Source organism: Leuresthes tenuis, unplaced genomic scaffold, assembly GCF_036924035.1.
Source record: "Leuresthes tenuis unplaced genomic scaffold, fLeuTen1.0.hap1 SCAF_17, whole genome shotgun sequence".
In the NCBI taxonomy this organism is placed as follows: domain Eukaryota; kingdom Metazoa; phylum Chordata; class Actinopteri; order Atheriniformes; family Atherinopsidae; genus Leuresthes; species Leuresthes tenuis.
The window spans coordinates 26673057-26680730 of record NW_027325371.1 but is presented as its reverse complement, the minus strand read 5'-3'; the positions used below and the strand labels follow the sequence as shown (position 1 = coordinate 26680730).

At 42.1% G+C, this 7674-nt stretch overlaps 1 non-coding gene across 1 annotated transcript; it reads right to left on the bottom strand.

Moving 5' to 3' along the window:
• Positions 1-205: 205 nt before the first annotated feature.
• LOC140274248 (U5 spliceosomal RNA) lies at positions 206-319 on the bottom strand. Its single transcript, XR_011908219.1, has one exon. It is a non-coding gene; the product is annotated as a U5 spliceosomal RNA (small nuclear RNA).
• Positions 320-7674: the final 7355 nt, after the last annotated feature.

Sequence of the window (7674 nt, the reverse complement as noted above, 5' to 3'; positions counted from 1 at the left end):
TCGCCCACCCGCTGCACTGAGCACTCTTCAGCCCTTTTAAATGGTATAACTTTGCACTCCCGCACGCTCCAGCAAGCACCATTCAAGCAACAACTTTGCACTCCAGCTTCGAACATCGGCACAGTCGCAACAAGTAAGGCGACTCTACTCAGAGAAGTCACTCTGCACAGTAACAAGATTTCTTTTGCACAGACAGAAAGGGCTTCACCCGCAAAGGTAAAGCCTGCCAAAAATAGAAACAACTCATTAGTGCTGCTCTCCACAGAAATCTTTAGTAAAAGGCGAAAGACTTGTACGTTATGAAGAGAAACCAGAGTACGATTATCCGTCACTGCGGGAGCAGGGCATCAGGCTTGTTGGCATAGCCACCTTCCCCATGGTGAGCTTTGCTTGGTTGAGACGCTTGCTCCCCCCCCCCTTGCTCCTCGGCTGACCAAGTAGGAACAATCGGGCCCTATTCGATGGCTGCCTTGTCTTTTACTCTGTGCAAAAGACAAGGCAGCAACAAAAACACCACGAGAATCCCGTATTGAGGCTTTGTTCTGACCGCTCATTCGGGGTCGCATTTCTTTCAAGCAATTCTCCTGGTTAGCCCACACTCGGCTCGCTCCCATAGCCGTGTTAAAGTCTACTTCGCATTCACTCTCTTTTCCCATCAGACTCTTGGGATTTTATCTATAAAATGAATTCCTTCACTCAAACTATGTGAAAACTGCTTTGTCCTTAATATTTACCATGTCTAGAAAGATTTAAACAAAAAAAACAACGTTGTACTTTGCAGTAAAAGAAAGAGCAAATCTAAAGTTTCAGGAATCCAAGAATAAGCTTACTTTCATGAGTTCTTCACGATTTCGGATTTTGCTATAAAATGAATTCCTTCACTCAAACTAAATTAAAACTGCTAAACCGCTAATCTGTTATATGTAAGGCAGATGTCAAATTCACCGAAATAGGATCAAAGGGTATTCGGCCAATCGAGCTGTAGCAACTTCGGTAAAAGAGTATAAGTTGAAGAGTTTGTGAATAAAGGTGTGCGCACACATAGTGTGCTGTACGAAAATAGGCAGGGAGCAATGCCGGCTGGGGTATATGTTCTTGTATGTTGTCTGACTGTTTGATTTGAATGTGTTGTGTAAGTGTCCTGTTGAATGTTACATGTTTGGGCTTTGACACGCTTCACTGTGGTTGTTAACTGTGTGGTGTGTCCTGAAATGTTATATGTTTGGGCTGTGTGACATGCTTAATGCTTGTCAGTAGCTACCCACTTATTCATATACTATCAAAGTATGTCCGGACTTCTTATGTTGTCAGTTCCCATCAAAAGCGGAAGCGGAGGTCTTCGGATGCAAGTGGGTGTGAATATCCCACCATACAAGTATGGTGGAGAGGAAGCTGTGAATGGCCGACCATAGTAAAAGGCGGGTGAGAGAAGGTGCAAATGCCTAACCATACATCATCAAAAGAGGGAGCGGAGGTGTTCCGCTGTAAGACGGTGTGAATGTCCGACCATAGATGGTAAAAAGCGGGTAAGAAAAGGTTAAATTACCCGACTGTACACAATCAAAAGAGGGAGCGGAGTTGTTCAGCTAAGAGAAGGTGTGAAAGTCCGACCTTGGTTTGTAAAAAGCGGGTAAGAAAAGGTTCGTATGCCCGAATATACACCATCAAAAGCGGAAGCGGAGGTGTTCGGCTGCAAGATATTGTGAACGTCCGACCAAAGTTTGTAAAAAGCAGTTAAGAAAAGGTTCGAATATCTAACCAAACATAATCAAAAGCGGGAGCAGAGCTGTTCGACTGGAAGTAGGTGTGAATGTCAGATCATAATTTTCAAAAAGCTGATGAGAAAGGGTGAGAATGCCCGACTATACATCATCAAATGCGGGAGCGGAGTTGTTCGGCTGTGAGTAGGTGTGAATCTCCGACCATAATTGCTGAAAAATGTGTTAGAATAGGTAAAAATGCCGGTCCATACATCATCAAAAGCGAGAGAGGTTGTGTTCGGCTGCAAGTAGGTGTGAATGTCCATTAATAATTGCTTTAAAACATGAAAGGAAATTTTCGAATATCAAACCTTACATGATCATTAGCGGGAGAGGAGGTGTTCAGCTGCAAGAAGATGTGAATATCCACCCATAATTACTGAAAAATGGGTAGGAAAAGATGCGAATGTCCAACCATAAATCATCAAAAGCAGGAGTGGAGTTGTTCAGCTACAAGAAGGTATGAAAGTCCAACCATGGTTTGTAAAAAGCGGGTAAGAAAAGGTTCGAATACCCGAATATATACCATCAAAAGCGGAAGCGGAGGTGTTCGGCTGCAAGAAGGTGTGAACGTCCGACCAAAGTTTGTAAAAAGCAGTTAAGAAAAGGTTTGAATATCCAACCGAACATAATCAAAAGCGGGAGCAGAGCTGTTCGACTGCAAGTAGGTGTGAATGTCAGATCATAATTGCTGAAAAATGTGATAGAAAAGACTAGAATGCCGGACAATACATCATCAAAAGCGGGAGAGGTGGTTTTTCGGCTGCAAGTAGGTGTGAATGTCCAGCCATAATCACTCACAAACGGGGGAAGAAAAGGTAGTATTTCCAGACCACACATGATCAAAACAGGGAATGGAGGTGGTTCAGCTGCAAGGTGTGAATGTCTGACTAAAGTTTGTAAAAACCGTGTAAGACAAGGGGCGAATGCCCGACAATGTATGATCAAAAGAGGGAGCGGAGGTTTTCGGCTGCAAGGTCTGAATGTCCAACCACAATTTGTAAAAATCGGGGAAGAAAAGGCTCGAAAGCCCGACTATACACCATCAAAAGCGGGAGCAGAGGTGTTCAGGTGCAAGAAGGTCTGAATATCCGACCAAAAATTAATGAAAAATGGGTAAGAAAAGTTGCAAATGCCAAATAATACATCATCAAAAGCAGGAGCGGATGTGTTCGGCTACAAGAAGGTGTGAACGTCCGACCAAAGTTTGTAAAAAGCAGTTAAGAAAAGGTTTGAATATCCAACCGAACATAATCAAAAGCGGGAGCAGAGCTGTTCGACTGCAAGTAGGTGTGAATGTCAGATCATAATTGCTGAAAAATGTGATAGAAAAGACTAGAATGCCGGACAATACATCATCAAAAGCGGGAGAGGTGGTTTTTCGGCTGCAAGTAGGTGTGAATGTCCAGCCATAATCACTCACAAACGGGGGAAGAAAAGGTAGTATTTCCAGACCACACATGATCAAAACAGGGAATGGAGGTGGTTCAGCTGCAAGGTGTGAATGTCTGACTAAAGTTTGTAAAAACCGTGTAAGACAAGGGGCGAATGCCCGACAATGTATGATCAAAAGAGGGAGCGGAGGTTTTCGGCTGCAAGGTCTGAATGTCCAACCACAATTTGTAAAAATCGGGGAAGAAAAGGCTCGAAAGCCCGACTATACACCATCAAAAGCGGGAGCAGAGGTGTTCAGGTGCAAGAAGGTCTGAATATCCGACCAAAAATTAATGAAAAATGGGTAAGAAAAGGTGCAAATGCCAAATAATACATCATCAAAAGCAGGAGCGGATGTGTTCGGCTACAAGAAGGTTTGAATGTCCAACCATAGTAAGTAATAGGCGGGTAAGAAAAGGCTCGAATGCCCGACTATATACCATCAAAAGCGGAAGCGGAGGTGTTCGGCTGCAAGACGGTGTGAACGTCCGACCAAAGTTTGTAAAAAGCAGTTAAGAAAATGTTCGTATATCCAACCAAACATAATCAAAAGCGGGAGCAGAGCTGTTCGACTGCAAGTAGGTGTGAATATCAGATCATAATTTGCAAAAAGCTGTTGAGAAAGGGTGAGAATGCCCGACTATACACTATCAAATGTGGGAGCGGAGTTGTTCGGCTGTGAGTAGGTGTGATTCTACAACCATAATTGCTGAAAAATGTGTTAGAAAAGGTAAGAATGCCGGACCATATATCACCAAAAGCGGGAGAGGTTGTGTTCGGCTGCAAGTAGGTGTGAATGTCCAGCCATAATTACTCACAAACGGGTAAGAAAGGGTACTATTGCCAGACCATATATGATCAAAACAGGGAGCGGAGGTGGTTCAGCTGCAAGAAGGTTTGAATGTCCGACTAAAGTTTGTAAAAAGCGGGTAAGACAAGGTGTGAATTCCCGACAATGTATGATCAAAAGAGGAGTGGAGGTTTTCGGCTGCAAGAAGGTGTGAATGTCCACCCATAATTACTGAAAAATGGGTAAGAAAAGGTGCGAAAGCCCAACCGCACATGATCATAAGTGGATGAGAAGGTGTTCGACTGCAAGTAGGTGTGAATGTAAGATCATAATTTGTAAAAAGCGGGTAAGAAAAGGTAAGAATGCCCAACCATAAATTATCAAAAGCGGCAGCAGAGTTTCGACTGGTATTTATCAATGTCTAGATCGACTTCAACAAAGAACAACATTGTATTTTGCAGTAGAAGAAAGAGCAAAACTGAAGGATCAGGAATCCGAGAATAAGCTTATTTTCATACGTTCTGCATGATTTGGGATTTTATGTATAAAATTAATTCCTTCACTCAAACTAAGTTAACACTGCTTTGTCCTTCATATGTACCCATTTCTACATATATTTCAAGCATAAACTTCCTCATACTACCCTGAATGAGAAAGAGCCACACTTGTGATTAAGCCATACGCCCCTTTTGAGGAGTTCTGCATGATTTGGGATTTTATCTATAAAATCAATTCCTTCACTCAAACTATGTTAAAACGGCTTTTACCTTCATATTTATCAATGTCTCGATAGATTTAAACAAAAAAACAACGTTGTACTTTGCAGTAAAAGAAAGAGCCAATCAAAAGTTTTAGGAATCCGAGAATAAGCTTATTTTCATGAGTTCTGCACGATTTCGGATTTTATGTATAAAATGAATTCATTCACTCAAACCAAGTTAAAACTGCTTTTTCATTCATATTTATCAATGTCTAGATCGACTTCAACAAAGAACAACATTGTATTTTGCAGTAGAAGAAAGAGCAAAACTGAAGGATCAGGAATCCGAGAATAAGCTTATTTTCTTATGGGCAAGTGGGAACTGCTTTGTCCTTCGTATTTATCAATGTGTAGATGGATTTCAACTTCTTCTACTGCAAAGTCCAATGTTTTTCTTTGTTGAAGTCGATCTAGACATTGATGAATATGGAAGGACAAAGCAGTTTTAACTTGGTTTGAGCAAAGCAATTCATTTTATAGCAAAATCCGAAATCGTGCAGAACTCATGAAAGCAGGCTTATACTCGGATTCCTGAAACTTTAGATTTGCTCTTTCTTTTACTGCAAAGTACAACGTTTTTTTTTTGTTTAAATCTTTCTAGACATGGTAAATATGAAGGACAAATCAGTTTTAACATAGTTTGAGTGAAGTAATGCATTTTATAAGCAAAATCCCAAATCATGCAAAACTCACGAAAAGCTTTTTCTCGCTTTTCACTGCTTTTTACAAACTTTGGTCGGACGTTCACACCTTCTTGCATCCGAACACCTCCGCTTCCGCTTTTGATGATGTATATTCGGGCATTCGAACCTTTTATTACCCGCTTTTTACAAACCATTGTTGGACTTTCACACCTTCTTGCAGCCGAACACCACCTCTCCCGCTTTTGATGATGTATGGTCCAGTATTCTTACCTTTTCTAACACATTTTTCAGCAATTATGGTCGGACATTCACACCTACTCACAGCTGGACACCTCCGCTCCCGCTTTTGATCATACAATGTCGGGACATCGCTCCTTGTCTTACCAGCTTTTTACAAACTTTAGTCGAACATTCACACCTTCTTGCAGCTGAACACCTCCGCTCCCGCTTTTGATGATGTATAGTCGGGCTTTCGAGCCTTTTCTTACCCGGTTTTTACAAATTATGGTTGGACATTCAGACCTTGCAGCCAAACACCTCCGCTCTCTCTTTTGATCATACATTGTCGGACATTCACACCTTTTCTTACCAGCTTTTTACAAACCATGGTCGGACTGTCACACCTTCTTGTAGCCGAACACATCCGCTCCCGCTATTGATTGTGTACAGTCGGGTATATTAACCTTTTCTTACCCGCTTTTTACCAAGTATGGTTGGACATTCACACCTTCGTACAGCGGAACACCTCCGCTCCCTCTTTTGATGGTGTATGTTCGGGCATTCAAACCTTTTCTTACCCGCTTTTTCCAAACTATGGTCGGCTATTCACAGCTTCCTCTCCACCCACCATACTTGTATGGTGGGATATTCACACCCACTTGCATCCGAAGACCTCCGCCCCAAATTTTGTTGATATTTAGTCGGACATTCGCACCTTACCCGCTTTTGGCAAACTATGGCCTTCTTGCAGCCAAACAACTCTGATCTTGCTTTTGATGATGTAAGGTTGGGCATTCAGACCTTGCTTCACCTGCTTTTCACCAAATATAGTCGGACATTCACACCTTCTTGCAGCCGAACACTTCCGCTCCACCTTTTAGTGTTCTATCACACCTTTTTTTTCACCGCATTTTATACATTATGGTTGGAAATTTTCAACCACTCTCATCCGAAGACCTCTCCTCCCGCTTTTGTTAATATATTTGAACTTTAGTTTGACATTCAAACCTTCTTGCAGCTGAACCACCTCCGCTCCCTGTTTTGATCATATATGGTCTGGCTACTACCTTTTCTTACCTGTTTGTGAGTAATTATGGCTGGACATTCACACCTACTTGCAGTCGAACACAACCTCTCTCGCTTTTGATGATGTATGGACCGGCATTTTTACCTTTTCTAACACATTTTTCAGCAATTATGGTCGGAGATTCACACCTACTCACAGCCGAACAACTCCGCTCCCGCATTTGATGATGTATAGTCGGGCATTCTCACCCTTTCTCATCAGCTTTTTGCAAATTATGATCTGACATTCACACCTACTTGCAGTCGAACAGCTCTGCTCCCGCTTTTGATTATGATTGGTTGGATATTCGAACCTTTTCTTAACTTCTTTTTACATATTTTGGTTGGACGTTCACACCTTCTTGTAGCCGAACACTTCCACTCCTGCTTTTGATGATGTATGGTTGGGCATTCACACCTTTTTTTTGCCCATTTTTCAGGAATTATGGGTGGACATTCACACCTTGCAGCTGAACACCTCCTATCCCACTTATGATCATGTGCGGTTTGATTTTCGAAAAGTTTCTTTCATGTTTTCTAGCAATTATTGATGGACATGTAGACCTTCTTGCAGCTGAACACCTCCGCTCCCGCTTTTGATCATACATTGTCAGGCATTCGCACCTTGTCTTACCCACTTTTTACAAACTTTAGTCGAACAGTCACACCTTTTTGCAGCCGAACACCACCTCTCCCGCTTTTGATGATGTATGGTCCAGCATTCTTACCTTTTCTAACACATTCTTCAGCAATTATGGTCGGACATTCACACCTACTCAGAGCCGAACACCTCCGCTCCCGCATTTGATGGTGTATAGTCGGGCATTCTCACCCTTTCTCATCAGCTTTTTACAAATTATGATCTGACATTCACACCTGCTTTTGATAATGTATTGTTAGGCATTCGCACCTTTTTTTTTACCCATTTTTCATGAATTATGGGTGGACATTCACACCTTCTTGCAGCCGAACACCTCCTCTACCGCTTATGATCATGTGCGG